Source organism: Podarcis pityusensis (assembly GCF_964106645.2).
Source record: "Podarcis pityusensis genome assembly, chromosome: 15".
NCBI lineage: Eukaryota > Metazoa > Chordata > Lepidosauria > Squamata > Lacertidae > Podarcis > Podarcis pityusensis.
Window position 1 is genome coordinate 13741764 of NC_138040.1, and position 22089 is coordinate 13763852.

The 22089-nt window shown below is 47.5% G+C and overlaps 1 protein-coding gene across 5 annotated transcripts in view; it reads right to left on the bottom strand.

Annotated features, from left to right (window-relative positions):
• Positions 1–4139, bottom strand: part of SRRM3 (serine/arginine repetitive matrix 3) — a 102977-nt gene extending 98838 nt beyond the window's left edge. For all 5 annotated transcript variants that reach the window (XR_013979844.1, XM_080982974.1, XM_080982973.1 and 2 more), the window contains exon 1: positions 3815–4139. The gene's annotated coding sequence lies outside the window, so the exon portion shown is untranslated. The remainder of the gene's footprint in view (positions 1–3814) is intronic.
• Between the last annotated feature and the right edge of the window lie 17950 nt (positions 4140–22089).

Here is a 22089-nt window from a genome sequence, read left to right on the forward strand (position 1 = left end):
AGATCTGTGCCGGACTCAAAATTGTTTTTATGTAGGTTTCTTATTGCTAAATGGCTTTGGGATGTTTTATGCGATGCGATTCAGAAATGAAATGAAGAGATGCGGCAGCTCATTGGTTGAACAGATGCCCCCTGGCTGGGTTTGATGCATCAAAAGAAGATCTCCAGCAGCATTAAACCTTGGAGAGCCGCTGCCAGCCAGGGCAGACCAGGGCTCGTGGTCACCACTGTGCACCTGCAAAAGATAAACAACCTCTCCAAAAACCGTAATGCGCAGGAGACACTTTGCTCTCAATGGCTACCAGCCACAATCACTATGCTCTGCTTCCACAGTTGGAAGTAGTACTGCTCCTGAATGCCAGTCACTGGAAACCACAGGAGGGGAGAGGGCTCTTGCGCTCGGATCCTGCTTGGAAGTTTCCCACAGGCTTGGCCACCGTGATAACAGAATGCGGCACCAGATGGACCATTGGCCTCATCCAGGAGGGCCTTCTTCCTGCTCAGTTCCTGTGTGCATTGGCTTGGTCCCTCCTACCTTGAACACAGCTCCTCAAACATGCCCACGTTTCACTGGATGCCAGGACTGGGCACCCTCCCTCCCTTCTGTTTTGAACAGATGAGATGTGGAAAGAGCATCTCTCCGTCAGCAAGGGAGGAGGTGGGCTCCCCACACGCAATTGATGAGGCGGCTGATTGGAGGGGCATCATTTTGCAGCCCTGCCTCTTTTCCCACTCTTTCCCGAAGTGGCACCCATTTTGCGTTGTGCCACACACACCCCTCTTTGGTGACTGGCACCTACAGCACTTTCTCAAAGTTCCAAACATGCCAGTTGCTGGAGTTGACAATCCTGGGCGAGTTGCTGTAACAGTGGGACACTATCACCATTATGATGATAATGGGATTCATTAGCTGAAATTCCTGCATTGCAGGGGGTTGGACTAGATGACTCTTGGTGTCCCTTCCAACTCTACTACAACTCGATTCTTTTCTTATTATATCACCTTCTAAACCATCTCGAGGCGATTTACGCATAAGATAATTAAAACCGTTAAACACACAAAAACAACCAATACGCTCAAAACAAGCCTGGATAGCTCAGTTGGTTAAAGCATGGTGCTGATCACGCCAAGGTTGCAGGTTCGATCCCCAACAGCTGCATATTCCTGCATTTCAGGGGGTTGGACTAGATGATCCTCAGGCTCCCTTCCAACTCTACACTTTTATGATTCTAAGACTAAAACCCCAACAAGAGGGCACTCATGGTAAACACCTGCTTATGCAGCCAGGAAAGGCCATGAGAACAAAGAGGTCTTCAACCGTTTCTGGAAATTGCAGATAGTGGCTGCCTGTTGTATGTTGTCAAGAATGTTATTCCATAGAAACAGGGGCAGCCACCTTGAAGGCCCTGCTCCAAGGTCCTGCAGAGAAGGATTCTGAGATCTTTGGAATTCACAGGAGAAACTCCTCTGCAGTGACCTACTGTGTGTTTAAAGGAGGAGGTGACCTCTTAAATCACCTGGTTCTGAGCAGTATGGAGACTTGTGTTTTAGTAATGACACTTTGAATCTGGCCCCGTAGCAGACTGGCGGCCCCTGCAGATCCCACAAGCAAGGTGCTATATACTGGTGGGAGCTTGCCCCTCAAGCAACCAAGCTACTTCATTCTGCAGCAGCTGTAGCCTCCAGACCCACACCAAGGGCAACAAGGCAGTTTCAGATATGCATTGGACCATTGTAACTTCTCTCTATCAGCCAGCCAGGTGACCCTGAGTACCCTCAGGCAGGCATGAAGGTAAGGACTGTACCTTGATTAGTTGCCCCTGACACCTGGGACTCCAAGGTACAGTGCCTGTGTCCATGAAGGCTCCATTTAGCTAACATTTACACTACATTCACAGGCTTATCCTCTATTTGGGTATAAATATGCTGCGCTGTTGCCACAGCATTGTTCCTGTAATTATTTGATGCCCCAGGACAACAAAACCAAAGGGGAGCAGCACATTGTCCCTTCTGCCCTTGGCCAGGGCATCAGGGGCCCTGGAAAAGATTTATCCCCTGCATGGCGCCATCCATTGGCCAAAGAAGCAGCAGCAGTAACTTTACTTCCTCCCTGTCTCCTAGGGGGAGCAGAAGGCTCCATTTCAACTGTCAGTTGTCCTGGGGCTCCAAAGCAGAAAGGAAGCAGACTGTCCTCTAGCACCAACCAGGGCCACTGAGAGGCTGAACCCCCACCATGATCCCCCAGGAAGAACTCCAGGTCAAAGCAAGAAGCAGTCTGGCCTCATCTCCAGCTAGTGAAGGAGCAGATGTCCCAGTGCTTGCATTCCTCTTCCCTCCTCATTCCTTTTTTCCTTTTGTGTCATGTCTATTAGGTTGTGAGCCAGTGGGTGGGGACTGCTCACCTTTTAATATATGCACAGCACTTTAAAAATGTCAAGCGTAAGATAACTGTTAGATAATAGCTATTATTGTTATTATAATTATTATTAAGAATAATTTCATACAAAACCCTTCACTGCTTCCTTAAATGTTGACGAAGTTTGTGAGGGTTCCCTCTCCTCTCCATATTCTTGTATGTCAACTCACATTCAATACACAAAACTTTGATTTACTGTGCAAATCCCCACATGCCCAGATATATAAATATAGATATAGGCATACACACCTCCCCCACCTCCACCAAAAAAGCAGGCACATCCCTATTATCAGAAGAGCAGTTCTTCCAGTGATCTAATACCAACTGAAACCCACCGCCCTCCCAGCAACGCCCCTTCAAATTTACAGCTCAGAATTTCCTGGGAATCCTTCCAAGCCCTCCACGATGAATAATTCAGAGGTTGCACACCATCCTCAAATTGAGCAAACTTCTTCTCCTGGCTACCTTGGGTCAAAATTGCATCGATGAGATATCTCCCCCTGAGCTTGGAGGACATCTGAGAGACCCCCGAGGAAACCCTTCCATCTCCTCTCCTTTAAGAACGGCATTTCTCTCCCCTGGAAAACTTTCCCCTCGTTTGCTCCTGGCTGCAAACCTAGAGAAAAAAACCCGTTTGGGGGAAAAAGATCCAACATTTTTGGGGGGAGGGGGAGGGAACCAAAGCGACTCTTTTGCCTCTGACATCCCAGCATCCACTATCCGTGTCCCTAGACAACTAAGCTCAGCTAGTCAAGGAGAAGACCAGTGTCTGTCCTTTTCCCCACCAGCCTCTGAAGGAGAGCTGTCAAATTACTGTAGTTCAGTGTCCCCTCCATCTGTCTCCCTCTCCCCCTCCCCCCTCTCTCTGTGAGTATTGCTCCCCCTTTTCTACCCTAGAAAACTGAGGTCTTGGGCGTGTGTTGTTGGGGAGAGGCATGGCACCCCCCCCGCCTCCCTTTGCATCGACCCAACCTCAACCAGAGTCTCATCCCGTCCAGCCTTGCTTATTTGTTTTCCAACGCATGCAGGAGAACAGGGTTGTTGGGAGAGGCCAGCCTTTTCTAAGCCTTCCCCTCCCGGGAGACACAACGGCGGACAATCCTCCCCACCCCCAGCCCTTGCATGGTGCCTCCCCCCCCTCCCCACCTGCTCTTTGCAAAGAAATATCAAGCACACAGCAGATGGGACTGCAGCCAAGATACCTCCTGCTAGCTCTGCCTCCCTCCCTCCGCCCCAGACACTGACACCAAAACTGCTGTGTCTTCTAACAAGCCTTTGCGATCTGTAATTGTCCCCCCCCCCCTTGCTCCCACTTCCCCAGCAGACGCAGGCAGAGTGTACACCTTCAGCCCCCCAACCCCCAGCCAGGATTTCCCCGCCCCACATCTCCTTTCCCTACCTTGCTGGAGAAGGAAGCGCAATCTTGTGTCCGTGCCAATAACTGCAGATGGGGTTTGGCCTCGCTCTTGCCAGCCTCGTTCTCCTTGGTTCCGCTGGAGCTCAGTCCTCCTGGCTCCCTGGGCCCTCCAGCCCAGGGCCAACCAGCCCTGGAACACCCCACCCTGTTCTTGCACCCTCCCCAAAGCCCACCCTCTCCGCTCCCGAGCGCACCTAGCTCCCCTCAAGGCTCTTTCGGGCTCCCTCTTTGCAGCATCCTCCACTACTGAGCTTCGCCTCCTGAAGTGCTGGACAGCTCCGTGCCATAGAGCCGGCCCTGGCTTGGTGCAAGAAGGGACGGCCTCCTCCCCGATCCACAGAGCCCCCTAGAGGAGAAGAGCGGGAGGCGCAGGAGAAAGGGGGTCGGGAATCACGCTGGATTCTGGAGAAGAGTCTGAGAGCTTCTCGGTTTATTGCACTCGGCGCCGTTGGCTTTGAAAGCCGCTCCGAAAGTATTCGACAGGGAAAGGGCAAAGGGAAATGTTAAAAAGGGAAATGCCAAACAAACCGCAGGAATCAAAGAGAACCTCTTTGGAAATCGACGTTTGGTCGATACAGAAGTTTTTCCATATTGCCATATTTTCGTAGGTGATTGTTGTGCATTTTCTCAATTTTTCTAGTTTTTCCAAAAGGGGAAAAAAAGGAATAATGAGAAAAGACTAGTGGGAGGGCATCCTGACTGCATTTATTTGTTGCACTTCTAAATCAAGGTCTCCCAAACTTGGGTCGCCAGCTGTTTTGGGACTACAATTCCCATCATCCCTGACCACTGGCCCTGCTAGCTAGGGATGATGGGAGTTGTAGTCCAAAAACAGCTGGAGACCCGAGTTTGGGAAACCCTGTTCTAAACTGTCTTTTAGTACACACTGGGGCACCAAGTCTGGTTTTACTGCTGGAAGCAATGCAATAAGGGTCGTCCTGCCCTGCTGCCATCCACTCCTTGCCCCTGCCAAAGCACCCCCTTTACCTAGGTTATGTGGTGGCAGGGCAAAGTGTGATGGTGGCGGCAGCAGGTTCTGCCAACATCTCAGCCGAAATTGGCACTGATGCCTGTGGCGTTTCTCCACCAACAGTGGAGGTGGCAGTGTAGATGCCACCTCAGGGGTTTCTGCCACCCGAGGCAGTTGCGTCACCCCGCCTCATGGGTGGGCCAGTCCTGAATGCACAACTCCCAGGATCCCTTGTTGTTTGTTAATACAGAAAGCCCATTTGATATTGTTAGAGCTTAGTAACAAAGAAGCAGGTCTCTGGTCCAAGGAGCTTAAGTTTCCAAACTACAGTACAGTGGTACCTCGGGTTAAGTACTTAATTCGTTCTGGAGGTTCATTCTTAACCTGAAACTGTTCTTAACCTGAAGCACCATTTTAGCTAATGGGGCCTCCTGCTGCCGCCACTGCACAATTTCTGTTCTCATCCTGAAGCAAAGTTCTTAACCCGAGGTACTATTTCTGGGTTAGCGGAGTCTGTAACCTGAAGCGTATGTAACCTGAGGTACCACTGTAGTTGCCAACCATTGTTCTAGATCAGGCTTCCCTGCACTCGCTACAGCTGATAGGCCTTGTAGTCCACAACATCTGGACTGAGCGGTGGTCGAAAACATCTGGGTTTGGGGCTGATGGACATTACAGTCCAAAATATCTGGGCTGAGGCAGGTGGCAGTTGTGGTCAGAAACATTTGGGCAGGATCTGTTGCAAGCTGTGGTGTGAATCATCTTTGCTGGGGGCTGATGGGGGCTATAATCTAAAACTTTTGGTTTGGGGCTGAAAGGAACTGTGGTCCAAAACATATGGCCAGGCTGAGAAAGGCTGTTCTAGAGTTCTCCACTCCTCCACAGCAGAGATTTTCTTGGTGGGGGGGTATGTGTGTGAAACCTTGTCTCATTTTTATCAATTTATTTTCCCAGACGCTTCTTTAATTTGAAGCAACTTCTGGGATCTGTTGTGCGGCTCTCCTCACATTAGCAGAACGCTGTAGCAGAGCGAAGCTTGGCGTGTTGCTGCTGCTGCTGTGCGGTGCGGTAAATCACAGCCAGAGAAATTAAAATCCCTAAATAAACCGGTAAATGGCAATCATAAAACCTGCAAACACCCTGCATAAATCAGGAAGGGAAGCCTTTCTTTATATATATAGTAGAGTCGAGGAGGGGGTTGGGTGAGAGCAAATGCTTGAGGACACTTTGGGTAGAAGAGAGAAGACTGAAACGGGAAAGGAAGGTGACTGTGGGGTGGGTGGATCCCTGTGGGGCAGGGGAGAAAGAAAGTTGTGGGTCAGAGCACAAACAGAAGGTTGCAGGCCATGAACAGATTCACAGCTGGAATCAGGAAGGATGCAGGATTCCTTAAGGGGGCTCCATGGTGGAGCATCTATTTTGCATGCAGAAGGTAAGAACGTAAGAAGAATCTAATGGATCAGGCCAATGGCACATCTGGTCCAGCATCTTCTTCTCACAGTGGCCGGCCAGATGCCCCAATGGGAAACCCACAAGCAGGACCTGAGCACAAGAGCCCTCTCTCCTCCTGTGGTTTCAGCAGCTGGTATCCTGAAGCATTTGCTGCCTCCAAGTGTGGAGACAGAGCAGAGCTATCATGGCCAGTAGCCACTGATAGCCCTCTCCTTCTCCATGAATTTGTCCAGGCCTCTTTTAAAGCCTTCTAGGTTGGTGGCCATCACTGCCTCCTGTGGGAGGGAGTTCCACAGTTTAACTGTGCACTGAGTGAAGAAGAACTCTTTTACCTGTTCTGAATGTTCCAACATTCGGCTTCATTGGATGTCCGCATGTTCTAGTGTTGCGAGAGAAGAAGAAATACTTTCCTCCACCCACTTTTCCCATGCCATGCATAATTTTATGACCTTCTAATGTCACCTCTTGCTCACTGTGTCTCTCTTGGTATGCCCTGCGGAGGACCTTAAGGTACACAAATGACAACATTTTGGAGGTCCCAAGTCGCAAGGTGGTTAGATTGGTCTCAACTAGGGCCAGGGCCTTTTCAGTACTGGCCCCAACTTGGCGGAACGCTCTGTCACAAGAGACTAGGGACCTGCGGGACTTGACATCTTTCCACAGGGCCTGCAAGACAGAGCTATTCCACCTGGCCTTTGGTTTGGACTCAGTCTGACCCTTATGTTTCCCTCCCCTTGTGGTTTTGATCTATGGGCTACTATTAAAATGAGGCTGCATTTTAAATTATATTTAACCTGTATTTAAATTGTTGTTTTTTCCTATTATGTTTTTACTGTAATTTTACTGGTGTTATCCGCCCTGAGCCTGGCTCTGGCAAGGGAGGGTGGGGTATAAATTAAATGTATTATTATTATTATTATTATTATTATTATACCAGTTGTTTTCAAGCAGTGTGCCATGGCACCCTGGGGTGCCTTGAATGATAGCCAGGGGTGCTGTAGGCAACACTGGCCTCTGCCCCTCTTTCCTTCTCTGCCTCCTCTGATGCCCTCTCGCATCTCTGCCTCCCAAAGGCTTGCACAGCTGTTTGTTGCAGCAGCCCTGGCTACCAGCTCCACAGGCGAATGGTGCCTCTAGGGTTGGCCAGGGGGTGCTTCCTGGGCCCCTGTAGGGCAGTGTGAGGAGGAGGCACCTGTCTTTGGGACAGAGGGGGCAGCTCAAAGACCAGGAGTAGCAGCTGCAGCTGCCTGGAGGACTCCCAAGAAGAGGAGAGAAGAGGCTGAGAGAACACTCCCCAAGGGAAGGTGTTCAAAAAGGGGTGAGGGTCTGCTGGCTCTGCAGGCAAGGGGTGACATAACTGGGCTTCTGAGCCCTGCAGAAAGAATGTAGTTGGTCAAGGGAGCCGGTTGAAAACCTCTGCTCTAAACTAAAAAAATCCGAAATGCTGCAGCCTTCTTCACAGGGGAGTTGGTTCACCCCCTTGATCATTTTGGCCTCTCTTTGGACACAGGTGAAATCCCTGGCATCTCCAGGTGTGGTTGAGAGAGACGCCTGTTGCCGATACTGAACCGGATGGACAAATGGTCAGTATAAGGCAGTTTCCTATGCTCCTCCTTAAGGCAGCCCTTTATTCAGAATAATGGCCAGAATCTTGCTTTGGCTAAGGCATCTGCGTTTCATGCAGCAGGTCCCAGGTTCAATCCCAAATAGCATCTCCAGGCAGGCCGGCAGAGGCTGCTTGTCTGAAACCTCTAAGATCTGCTGCCAGTCAGCACTGGACAAGGAAAACAAAGGTGTCTCAAAGGTGCCTTACTGCAGATAGACCCAATGTGTTTCAGGACAGTTGCCTTTCTTGGGAGCTCAATTCCTTACTGCTTTGAGAACTTGATCAAGGTTCTTAGCTGGGGCAATCAGAATAAGGTCCGCTATTTGACTGCTGATTCAGGACCCTAAACTGTGTTTTATATAATCGGCTTTTTATTTTGTTCTGTGTATATCGCAATGTCATTTGTTGCTATGGCCGACGGCTGACGCAAATAAAGTTCCATTCATTCATTCATTCATTTGAGAACTTGATCAAGAAACCTCTCTTAAAGAAACTTGCATTGCAAAAGACCTTTTTAAAAAACTGTGGACTTTGCAGAAAACTACAGCTAGCAGCTGGATGCTTGCAGGACTTAGGAAGTGAAGTGACAGGCTGTAGTTCAGTGGTAGAGCACATGGGCATAGCTGGGGGGCAGGAGGGCAGCTGCCCCCCTAGATCCACAAAAATTATTGAAAAGCATTGAAAGTACTCAATTAGCTGAGGTTCTCTTCCCCCAGCAGATCCCCCCCCCCCGGTATTTTTGTCTGTGATTTCCCCACAAAAAGCTCAACATTTTTGGTGGGTAATCCCCAGATATTTCTGGACTCCAACCCCCCGACAACTGGCGATGCTGGCCGAGTTGATATCTTCTGGCTTCTTAAATAATAATTTTGATGTTGTTGTTTAGTCGTTTAGTCATGTCTGACTCTTCGTGACCCCATGGACCAATCTGTCCTTCCAGTGAGCACTCAGGGCTGATTTCCTTCAGAATGGATAGGTTTGATCTTCTTGCAGTCCATGGGACTCTCAAGAGTCTCCTCCAGCACCATAATTCAAAAGCATCAATTCTTCAGTGATCAGCCTTCGTTATGGTCCAGCTCTCACTTCCATACATCACTACTGGGAAAACCATAGCTTTCACTATACGGACGCTTGTTGGCAAGGTGATGTCTCTGCTTTTTAAGATGATGTCTAGGTTTGTAAATAACAATAGGCATTGCATATCTGGCTTTCAAGCACGAGGACTAGAAACTTGATGCTTTCTTTTTAAAAGCAAGGATGATGAAGCTGTGGCCTTCCAGGTGTAGTTGGATTCCGACTCTCATCACCCCTGATGATTGGCCGTGTTTGCTGAGGCTGCTAGGAGTTGGAATCCTCTGGCTTCTGAAATAACAATAGCCATTGTGTACATACTTTCAAGCTTAAGGACTAGAAACCTGACTATTTTCTTTTTAAAAGCAGGGGTGGGGAAGTTGTGGCCCTCCCGATATTTGATGGACATCAACTCCCATCCTCCCTGACCATTGAACATTATGGCAGAGGCTGATGGGAGTTGGAGTCCAACACCATTTTAAAGGCCACGGGTCTCCACTGTGTCACAGCAGTCATTCAAATCTGCCATCAGCGGTAGAGCTGGAACAACCTGGCCCTCAAATGTTTGTGCTAAGATGATGCTAGTTTTGCAAAAAAAAATCTCTCCACCCCACCTTTCACAAAACACACACACACTGCTACACATGTCAGCTCTAACGATGCATTTCTGAGATTTCCCCCTGGAGCTGCCAGGAGAGATGTCTGCCCATGACACTAACAGAAACCAAAAATAAGCATCTGTGTGCCCAAAAGGTATCTGTGTTCTTCCTGGATAGGAGTGGGGATGATGTGTGTTGAAAGAAAAGGAGGAGATATACACACAGGGAGGTAGGAAATTGTGTGTGTGCCGTGTGGCACCTTAAAAACAAATACATGTATTGTGGCATACGAGGACTTGGAAGTTTCCTGTTGCCAAAGAAATGTACAGTGGTACTTCGGGTTACATACGCTTCAGGTTATACACTCTGCTAACCCAGAAATAGTGCTTCAGGTTAAGAACTTTACCTCAGGATGAGAACAGAAATCGTGCTCTGGCGGCGCAGCAGTAGTGGGAGGCCCCATTAACTAAAGTGGTGCTTCAGGTTAAGAACAGTTTCAGGTTAAGAACGGACCTCCGGAACGAATTAAGTAGTTAACCTGAGGTACCACTGTATGGAAGTGAAAGTGATGTATGGAAGTGAAAGCTGGACCATAAAGAAGGCTGATCACCGAAGAATTGAGGCTTTTGAATTATGGTGCTGGAGGAGACTCTTGAGAGTCCCATGGACTGCAAGAAGATCAAACCTATCCATTCTGAAGGAAATCAGCCCTGAGTGCTCATTGGAAGGACAGATCGTGAAGCTGAGGCTCCAATACTTTGGCCACCTCTTGAGAAGAGAAGACTCCCTGGAAAAAAACCCTGATGTTGGGAAAGATGGAGGGCACAAGGAGAAGGGGACGACAGAGGACAAGATGGTTGGACAGTGTTCTCGAACCTACAAACATGAGTCTGACCAAACTGCGGGAGGCAGTGGAAGACAGGAGTGCCTGGCGTGCTCTGGTCCATGGGGTCACGAAGAGTCGGACACGACTAAACGGCTAAACAACAACAACAACAACAAACCACTGTATTATTATAGGATGATTTAGAAAGATTCAGCCCAAGACAAGAGACAGACGGAGAAGTTGGAGAGGGGAGCGAAACTGGCAAGGAGAGGGAAAGTATTCATTGCATGTATGGTTCTCCTCCATGCTGTTTTATGCTCAGAACAACCCTGTGAGGTAGGTTAGGCTGAGCGGCAGCGACTGGCTTCAGGTCACTCAGTGAGCTTTCTGGCTGTGTGGGGATTTGAACCCTGGTCTTCCGGGTCTTAGTCCAAAACTCTACCAGCTGCACCACACTGTCTTTTTTTGACAAGGGGCCTATGCTGTTCTACTACGGTAGCAGGTGGGTAACCAATGTTGTGCCTTCCGGATGCTGTCAGACTCCAAGTCCTACCGGCCCCGGCAGCTGGGAGCCAGGCAAACCTGGAGACTTCAGGCAAGCCCTGGAGGTCTGGCAATCCTTGTGCTGTCGCAGCAGCCGTGCAAGATAACAGTGTGAGGCCCACCTAGCCAATTTCAGCTGCCCTTTCTTTCCCCTGACAATGAAAAATTCATGAGCCTACTCTGAGCTTTAGCTTCTCTCTCCCTCTCTCTCACTCCCCTCTTTTTTTAATGGCTTGCATATTTGAGAGCTTGCATGCAATTTGAAAGGGAGTGATGCACGCACTTCAAATTTGGATACGTCTGTATTGGGGGGGGGGGTCATTGGTTTGGTTTTACTCCCCAGGAGATTCAGCCACTAAATTTATGCACAAAAACATTCACGGGGCAGGGGAATGTCACCGGCCACTGGCTTCTTCCTCTCTTTTAAGTAGTTGCAAGGTTTGTTTTCTTAAATTAGTATTTTTGAATTTTGAATTTATATCCCACCCTTCCTTTCCAAAGAGCTCAGAACGGCAAACAGATGTGGCATAAAAAACAGATTGGAACATCTGTGCCTCTCTCATTGGAAACAGAATGTATGGTCTATCACAAAAATTAACAAAGACATTGCATGCATTGAATAAGACAAATGATGCAGACGATTTTGTTGAAATATGGCAACCTTTTATGAAATACTGTACTGATAACCCTGAAGAGTGGCAACTACCGAAATCACAGATCGGACTTTGGCAAACTTAACTAGATTGATCCGTCCTGCAGTGGGGTGAGTTGAGATTTTGTTTTTGTTTTTCTCTCTTTCTGTAATTGTTAGATACTGGAAATAAATAAAACGAAACACACGTGACAAAAATGTTCTAAAAAGATTGGCAATCGTCCCTCTTTCCCTCTCATAAGGCAAGAACTTGTGAAAGCTGAATGTTGGAAGATTCACGACAGATAAAGAAAATACTTCTTCACACAGCACATAGTTAAACTGTGGAACTCCCTGCCACAGGAGGGAGTGATGGCCACCAGCCTAGATGGCTTTAAAAGAGGATTGGACAAATTATTGGAGGAGAGGACTATCAATTTCTACCTGCTGTGCTCTGCCTCCACAGCAAGAGGCAGGAATTCTTCCAAATACCAGTTGCTGGAAACCACAGGAAGAGAAAGTGTTCATGGGCTCGAATCCTGCTTGTGAGTTTCCTACAGGCATCTGGGTGGTCAATGTGATGGCAGGATGCTGGACTAGATGGGCCACTGGCCTGATCCTGCAGGGCTCATCTTATGTAATTGTGTTTATCAGTATAATTAATATTGGTATTATTTTGCAAAGCAGGGAGTGAAGAGATTTATTGGAAAGGGGTTTAAGGTCTGCAAAATCACACTGAGAAGATCGGGGTGAAAAAGTAGAGTTTTGGTAGCAGTTAACTAACCAACATTTCTCATTTTAAAAACAACAGAAACCAAACATGATCCTTCCTCTCCCAAGTGATACCCCTGATGGAATAAAATATTGGATGGTATTATGTTTGCTGCTGCTTCTTTTAATACGTATTATTTTATTTTGAAGTCACGGTGATACATGGTAATTTGGGAGACTTTGTGTTTATTAGAGAAGAAAGAAATTATTTATATGATGGAACAAAAGCACTGGATCACTCTTTGCCAAATGAAAACGTCACAACGGTGCAGCAGGGGGATCTGCTCAGTCCCTGCATTTTTCAAGCTTATCACCATCTCTAAATATGAAATAGTCCTTGTCGTCATGTACAGCTTTTGTTCCAACGTACTCAGGTAGGACAACTTTTACGCTAAGGGGACAAGGGCCTCCATCCTTGCCTTTGGCCAGTTGCCCAAATAGTGGCTTGTTGAACTTCTCCTTGGGATTTTTCTGAGGTCATAATGCTTCCTTTAGTTACAGTCTTAGGTGCACAGCTTTCAGCCAGGACACGGCCAAAGAGGAGGGGAAATTCCTGACATGGATTTACGCCTTACTCCTCACACCGGTGCATGTTTGGCTCTATTTTTGAACCCACAGTGTCAGCGTCTTTGGGAGGAAAGGCAGGATGGGAATGTAATCAATCCGATCAATCATTCAATCAATATTTAGAGAGGAGGAACCCACAGAGTAAGCGTCTGCTCTTCTTCACCACTGGAAATTTAAAAACAAAAAAAGTAAAGATTGAGGTGTGGTTTTAGCACCAGCCAATATTAAATTTATAAATCTGCCCATCAATAAATATTCCCTGGGTGATTTATAAGAAAAACTAAAATTGCAAAGTATCATTGTTAAAATAAACAACAACATAGTTTTTGGTTTTTTAAAAGTTTTTTTAAGCACAGACTGCATAAACAGCCTGGAGTTGAAATTTAATTAGGAAACCCGGGTGAATTAAAAGGTCGTTGCCTGGTGATGAAAAGACCATAGTCCTTAGTCTCATTGTTGCCCTTGTATAACTGAGGAGGCGACGGATGAAACTAGAATTAATTGCCGCTAGCTCCCCCTACTGTTGGTCTCCCTTCCTTCTACCCTACCAAACCCAATGGGCACCAGCCACCTTGGAGCCCACGTGGTTCCAAATTCCACTCCAATGATTCCGAACCGGTGTGAGACAGTTTGGTGGAGTGGTTAGACTGTTGGACTCAGACCTGGGAGACCAGTGTTCAAATCCTCACTGGCTGACCCTGGGGGCCAGTCACTGCCTCTCAGCGTGCGGTCATTGGACTAGGGGGACTAGATTAGTTGGCTAAATGTTTCCCTGGCATCCCCTTCCCAAAGCCCAGGAAGCTTCTGTCCTGCTTAGGAAGGGGGGGTGCAATGCTCTGCCGGTTCCTAGAGCCCTCCTACCACCTTCCCAAAGCCCACCTAGCTTTAGGATGGAGACAGCAGGGTCCAGCATCCTCTCAGAGGCCTGCTGTGTCCTTCCCAAAGCCCGGGAAGCTTCTGCCCGGCTTAGGGAAGAAGGCACGATGCTGACAGGCGCAACATCACACACACACCCCATCGCCCTTACAAGCTGGTGCCTCTGGCCCTAACTGTTCCCCTACGAAAAGTTTCAGCGCACACCACTGCAGCCTAACCTGCCCCACAGGGCTGTTGAGGGGATTGAATGAGTGGGAAACCCATATACGCCACTTTGAGCTCCTTGGAGAAAATGGCGGGATATAAATGCAATAAATCAAATCAAATCAACCACAGCAAAAGCATAGCTTGGAGGCCCTGCATTTTTCCTGAATGATGGTTATCCACCTCCACCATGTTAAATCTCGCAAGCGATGGGGAAGGTGGCATTTAGTAAACAGGACTTTGTCTCGTATGATTCACACGGGTTTTGGATCCTTGCCTCTCCTCCCCTCCCCTTCTGCGCTAAAACTTCCATCACCACCTTGGCGTCCGTTTCCAAGCGCCTGGATGGTGTTGTTTTGGAGGGCTACCCGTAAACACATTGTGTGGCGAAAACAAGGAGCTGGATCCAAATGCTAACAGCCGGTAATTAATTTCCTTTCCTTTCCTGGAGAGAGGGAAGCCAAGAGCTGTGGCGTCTTGCCCACCTCTCTGCAATTCACATCCAGGTGGGGCGTCACTCAAATGGGGAACCAACAAACGAAGTTACCCAGAAAGGGGCAATGACCTGTGTGATAGAGAAGGTGGATCATGCGGGAGCTCAATCTTTTAGTGTGGCAGCACCAACACTTAGGGACATGGGTGGCACTGTGGTCTAAACCGCAGAACCTAGGGCTTGCTGATCAGAAGGTCGGCGGTTCAAATCCCCGTGACGGGGTGAGCTCCTGTTGCTCGGTCCCTGCTCCTGCCAACCTCGCAGTTCGAAAGCACATCAATGTGCAAGTAGATAAATAGGTACCGCTCCGGGAAGGTAAACGGCGTTTCCGTGCACTGCTCTGGTTCACCAGAAGCAGCTTAGTCATGCTGGCCACATGACCCAGAAGCTATACGCCGGCTCCCTCAGCCAATAAAGCAAGATGAGCACCGCAACCCCAGAGTCGGCCACAACTGGACCTAATGGTCAGGGGCCCCTTTACCTTTTACTGACACTTTGGAACTCCCTGCCTATTGATATCAGGCAGGATCCTTCACTGTCCTTTTGTCAGTGCCTGCTGAGAACATTTCTGTTTAGGCAAGCCTGTCCAAATAGTTGGTGCGAGTTTTAATTTGTTTCTAGTCTATTGTTATTTTAAATCTTTCATAAGCCTTAAATGATTGTTGTTAATTTTTCTTTGTGGGTGTTTTATTGTGTTAGCTTTTCTGCAAACCACTTTGAGGGTTTTTCTCCCCAAACAACTGGTGTATAAATTTTATGAAAAATATATATATTACACAAGTCTTCCTGCGTCAGCTGTGGAATCACAGAGTGGATCTCAGATATCATCTAGTTTAACTCCTTGCTAAATAAAGGATCTGCGGTGCAGGATGCAACCACAGCAAAATATTTAAGCCCATGAGTTGATTGGCAAACTGGATGAACTGTTGTGGGCCACCAACACAGACATTTGTCCCACTCCATGCCCCCTGCCAGCAATTCAGCAGCAACAAAAAATGTTCTTGCTTTTTTGATGTTTAACTTGAAAAACAAATTTTCTTGGAGATATGCAGCAGGGGAGGCAAGAGGCTTCCCTTCAGGAAGATACATTCCCCAAAATGAACAATTAAGCTTGAAAAAAGCCTTCTACAGTATTTGTCCTATTAGAGGGCTTTCCCCGAGCCTAAATGTGGCAAAGGAGCATGTTTATAGAGGGAACAACAGAGGCAGGTGGAAAAGGGTCATTGTTCTGCTCCCCAGCTGCAACCTCCTGTTATGCTCGCCCCCCAACTGGAGACTTGGGGGAGCAAGAATCCCCACCCCACCCCACCCCACCCCACACATCACCAGCCCTTAGAATCCAGGGAGAGCCTCTACAAGCAGTGCGGATTATACCCCAAGAGAAAAGGTAAAAAGAGAGAGGGTTTTAAGACAGGAAGGAAGGAAGGAAGGAAGGAAGGAAGGAAGGAAGGAAGGAAGGAAGGAAAAGAAAGGAAAGGACTTGATATTTCAAAAAGAACATCGGTGGAGTGGTGGAATCAGGACTTTCTTAGACTTCCTTGCCCTCCACACTCCTCCCCCTGTTTCTGGTCTCTTTTCATTACTCATCCCCACCTGAACTGGCATGGTGTGATTGTCCTATTAATGTAAATCAAAATAATGCAAAGGAATCAGATCCTGCATGTGTGGCAATAAATCCATGTTTCATTATTCTGAATTATGAGTTCTGGGTTTGATTATTATATTATATTATATTATATTATATTATATTATATTATTATATAATTAATATATAAAGCGAGTGTGTACTTTGTTTTTCCCCAGTTGTTTTTATTCGGAATTACATGTGGAGGCCTTAGGGCCTATAAGACCTTAATCTGGCCCTGTCTCCAGGGGCCCTCAAAGTGGGTTCCTTGAGTCCAGGTGCCAGTGGATGAGCCCCAAGTGTAATCACAAGAACATAAAAAGGGCCTGCTGGATCAGGCCAGCAGCCCCTCTCGTCCAGCATCCTGTTCTCACAGTGGCCAACCAGATGCCCATTATGGAAAAGCCTGCAAACAGGATTCGAACCCAAGACCGTGGTATTCAGAAACATTGCTACCTCCAACGGAGGAGGGAGAGCATAACTGTTATGGCTAGTAGTCATTGGTAGCCTTCTCCTCCATAAATTTGTTTATCCCTCTTTTGAAGTCAATGTCTGGAGAGCACCGTGTTGTGCTGGGTGGGGTTGATGGGAGTTGTAGTACAGCAATGTCTGGAGGGCACCAGGTTGAGCTGGCTTAGGGTTGGGGGGCACCAAGCTGGCAAAGCCCACCCCAGCAAGAGGCAGCAGCACCCGGCTAGCTGCATTGCCATTCCAGAAGTGTCGAGTGAACTAGTTAGGACTGTTAGAAATTGATGGAGCCATCCGTTATGTTCCCGGCGGCATCTATCTCCAAGACGCCAGCCCATTAAAACGTTCGGCTCTCCGCGGCAATCAGGAGCCAGAACAGAAGGTCAACTCTGCTTGAAAACAACCTCTGGTGCACGCTTTTTAATCTTGCCGATCGGAGGGGGAGAGGGGGTGAATCAAGTGCTTTTAAATGAAACTTCAACTCCCTGTGGGGGTGCTGGCAGAGTGAGGAAGGAGGGTGCTGAATGATAGCAGGAGTCGGCCCAGGTTGAAGCCGGCCCAACCTGCCTCCGAGAGCAAAGGCCAAGGACTGTAGGGTTTTGGAGATTAAATACGATGTACCCCAAGTTCCTCTATTTATCGAGGGCGGTCCTTATAATGTCTGGTCCTTGTCCCAGATAAATCAACAAGCAAGGGTCTTGTAGTGCCTTAAAGATGAACACATCTACAGCGGTACCTCGGGTTATATACGCTTCAGGTTACATACGCTTCAGGTTACAGACTCTGCTAACCCAGAAATAGTACCATGGGTTAAGAACTTTGCTTCAGGACGAGAACAGAAATCGTGCTCCGGCGGCGCAGCAGCAGCGGGAGGCCCCATTAGCTAAAGTGGTGCTTCAGGTTAAGAACAGTTTCAGGTTAAGAATGGACCTCCAGAACGAATTAAGTACTTAACCTGAGGTACCACTGTATTATGATGCTAGATAACTACAGTGGTACCTCTGGTTGCGAACGGGATCCGTTCCGGAGGCCTGTTCGTAACCTGAAAAGAGCGCAACCTGAAGTGCCGGATCTGCGCAGGTGCGCTGGGCGATTTGGCGCTTGTGCGCATGCATGAAGCGTTATTTAGCTCTTCTGCACATGCGCAAGCAGCGAAACCCTTCCCGGTACTTCCGGGTCGCCACAGGACGCAACCTGAAAAGGCGTAACCTGAAGCGTCTGTAACATGAGGTATGACTGTACATTTATCTAGTTGAGGGTAGAATTGGGTGACATGAGACGAAGCTGAATGTTGGAAGATTCAGGACAGATTAAAGAAAGTTTCACATGGTTAAACTATGGAACTCCCTCCCACAGGAAGCAGCGATGGCCACCAAACTGGCTTTATAAAAGGACTGGACAAATACATGGAGGGAAGGCTATCAATGGTTGCTGTTCCACCTTCATGGTCGGAGGCAGTAATGCTTCTGAATACCAATTGCTGGAAACCACAGGAGGGAAGAGGGCTGCTCTTGTGCCCAGATCCTGCTTGTGGGTTTTCCATCATGGGCATCTGGTTGGTCACTGTGGGAACAGGATGCTGGACTAGTTGGGCCACTGACCTGATCCATCAGGCTGCTCTGGTCTTCCAGGTCCTAGTCCAACACTCTAACCACTATACCACACTGCCTTTTGTTTTAGTACAGTGGACGCTTGAGTTGCGAACGTGATCCGTGCGGGAAGCACATTCGCAACCCGCAGCGCTGAGTCTGCACATGCGCAGCTCACAATTCGGCGCTTCTGCACATGCGAAAAGTGTGATTTAGCACTTCTGCACATGCGCAAGCGCGAAACCCAGAAGTAAACCGTTCCAGTACTTCCGGGTTCGGCGCTGTGCACAACCCGAAATCGCGCAACCCGAAGCATCTGTAACCCAAGGTATGACTGTATTTGCGTGGTTGCTGTCCTGGGCTCATTTGGAAGGGCAGGATATAAACTGGAGGGAAATTCAATCATTAATAAACAGAAAAGCCAGGGGAAAGGCACAGTGAGGCAGAGGGGGGGTAGGAAGAGGGGTGTGTGGCCTAGACAGAGTTTCAAGGGGCAGATAAGAAGTGGGGGCGGGGAGCACATTTGGCCCTTCCAGGCCTGAGGTTCCTCACTACAGGCTACACTAATCTGGCACTGCCTGCCCATTCAGGGCTTGCTTATATATTTGCACATTGTTGTCATCGTCGTTTCGTTATATCCTTATGTCCCACCTTTCTTCCAAGGAACTCAGAGTGGCGCACATAGTTTTCCCCATCTTCATCCTCCCAACAACTCTGCAAAGTAGGTTTAGGCTGACGGACCGTGACTAACCCTTTGATCTGTATGCTTGAGGGGGGATTTGAACCTGGGTAGCTCAGTTGGTTAGAGCGTGGTGCTGATAATGCCAAGGTTGCAGGGTCGATCCCTGTATGGGACATCTCCATATTCCTGCATTGCAGAGGGTTGGACTAGATGATCATTGGGGGTCCTCCAACTCTACGATTCTATGATTCTATGATCCCTGGTATCTCACGTCCTAGTCCAGCACTCTGGCCCCTATGCCACGCTGGCTTTCATTCAGATCTCACAAAATCACCAGCAGAGCCAGTGTGGTGCAGTGGTTAAGAACGATAGACTCGTAATCTGGTGAACCGGGTTCGCGTCTCCGCTCCTCCACATGCAGCTGCTGGGTGACCTTGGGCCAGTCACACTTCTCTGAAGTCTCTCAGCCCCACTCACCTCACAGAGTGTTTGTTGTGGGGGAGGAAGGGAAAGGAGAATGTTAGCCGCTTTGAGACTCCTTCGGGTAGTGATAAAGCGGGATATCAAATCCAAACTCTTCTTCTTCTTGTCAAAATTGTGGCTTAACATATAGAATAAGAGAACAAGATGAACATATGTTTAAAGAAGATTGGAAAACGTTTATTGAATATATGGGAAATAATTACGTACAGCTGAAAACGCTGGCAGCATTAAGATAAATTCAACAGTGTAAATAAGTTTTGATGGATGTAATAAGGGAAAACTGATTGGTATAGTTTTTGTAAAATATGCAGGGATATAAGATATGTAAAATGAACCATGGAAAAAGAAGGGAAGTCACTGAAATCTTGAGTATGTAAAATGTTTATCTGAAATTGTAAAACAGAAAATTTAATAAAAATCATATTTAAAAACAAACCAAGTGCGGCTTCAGCAGGGAAGGGGTAGCTTTTTCAGCCAGAGGGCCAAATTCCTTCCTGAGCAACCTTCTCGGGGCCACATCATCCCAGTGGTGGGTGTGGCAAAAAGGGGTGTGGCCAGACACACCTCACTCTCCATCTTCCATTCAGGTATTGTCACAGTTCAAGGACATGTTCCTGGTTAAATCACGAGTGAGAGGCATGGCCCAGGAGCTATGCCAGGGGCCTGATAGAGCAGCCTAAGGGGCCACATCTAGCCCCTAGGTCTGAGGTGCCCCCCCCAACCTGGAGCCAGAGATTGACCCTAGAACTTCCTACCATCCAGAGGCCCCGAACAGAATATTTCTCCCAGATTATTTGCAAGAGACCAAAGAGGGAAATGGTTGAGGAGAGATAAGGAGACCCGGCTGTCTGCAGAATAAGTGAGAAAGAGGTCGGATGGGAAGGAAGGAGACTGAGGCAGCGGGAAATGAAAACGCAGCCAGCTATCTTTGCAGCAGACGCTGTCTCTGTCCTCTCGTGTTCCCGGAGGAGGCTGGTTTTGTAAAGCCGAGAGGAATCCCATTTCCATCGCGCGTCTCATCGCAGAGCAAAGGAGACAATCGCCTCTCTGCCTCTCGGTTTGCTGGTGCCTCACAAAAAGCTTCTTCAGCAGAAGCTGGTAAAGTGAGGATTCCCCAGCGACAGGGAGGAGCAGCGGCATGACCTTGAAATGCCATTTTAAGTCGAATTTTATTTTTCTAATAAGAGGAGTGTGCAAATGCATAAGGAGATAGGAAGGAGAGTCCTTCTAGAGCAGACAAAGGCTACATTTGCAAAGCATGTGAACCCTTAAAAGTTGGCTTTATTAAAACCTGACTGAGCATAAGCTCAGCCTTCCTACTGCACACTTTCCACAGGATGCTTCGCCTGAACAAACCATTGTTATTGAGGCAACAATAAACCGTGGTTTAAATAAATGGAGCAAGTTGGAGAATACGTCTATTTGGACAAAAGAAATCACACAGAGAAAAGGAAACCAAACAGTGGAAATAAAGAGAAGAACAAAACCATCATGGGCGGCCTTTGGAAAACTCAGCTTTACAATGAAAAATGAAAATATTTCTTTAGACATGAAAGCTAAAGTATTCAGTACATGCATATTACCTTTAGTGGAGAACTGGAGACACATAAACAGCTTAAGAATAACACAACATGCCATGGAACATGCAATGTTAGGAATAGCGTTAAAATATAGAAAAACTAAAAATTGGATACAACAAAGATCAAAAGTTAGGGATGTAGTGGAAAAGGCTGAGAAGTTTGAATAGCCATATGAGATGTCTGATTTGACCACAATGAAGCACACCTTAGGTACATCCATTTGGATTAGTGAAATCCAATCCCACATGATGGGGTTGCCTTTGAAAAATGGTCAGAAACTTTGACTGACCCAGAGAGCTGCAGCCAGATTGGATGGATGGATGGATGGATGGATGGATGGATGGATGGATATAGGTAAATACTTATTCAAAGTTATGCAAAAGTTCATATTCAATACAAAGTATATTTTTATCATACACCCAAATAAAAGAAATGTTTCTAAAATCTTACCTAAAAAGGAATGGAAGAGGAGAGAAGGAAAAGCGAAAAAGAGGGATGGAAGGAAGGAAATGAAAAAGAGAGAAAGAGAGAGGAGGGGAAGAAAAGAAAAAAATACTTCTGTTTCTCTTTCCTGTAGCTAAATGTAGCATTCGCTCATTAAAATCCAGCTATTCAATAAGCCATTTTTTTTTTCCAATCTCCAGATCCTGATATTACAAGTTCATATTCTCTTTCAAGTCCGTAAGAAGATGCCAATCCTTGATAAATGTCAGTAATGATTTTTCTCTAATTAAGCATGTTAACTTGGCCATCTTAGTGGAGTCTGATAACTTATCAACCATTCCTTCGTAGTAGGTAGGGCTGTATCTTTCCATCTTTGTGCATATCTCACCGCCGTAATCATATAGGAATAATCTTCCATAGTCCTTTTCCAGTTGCGCATCCATTAACCCTAAAAGAAAGAGTTTGGGCTTCAGTTGAATAGCTGCAGCCGGATTATTGACCAGGGCCAGTTATAAGGAGCAGACAACAGCTCCTCTGGCTACTGGTCTGTTTCCAGGCACAATTCCAAGTGCTGGTTATGACTGATAAAGCCCTACACGGTTTAGGTCCAAGCTAACTGAATATATTGTTGTGAATTGGGGGCGGGCAGCCTCCCCATAATCCTTCCATTCAATGAAGGGTCAGAGTTTGAGCAAACACATGGATTCCTGGACTTAACAAGGGCTGGGAATAGCACCAGCTAATTCCCTCAGGAAGCCAGCCTGGGGGTGGTGGGTCC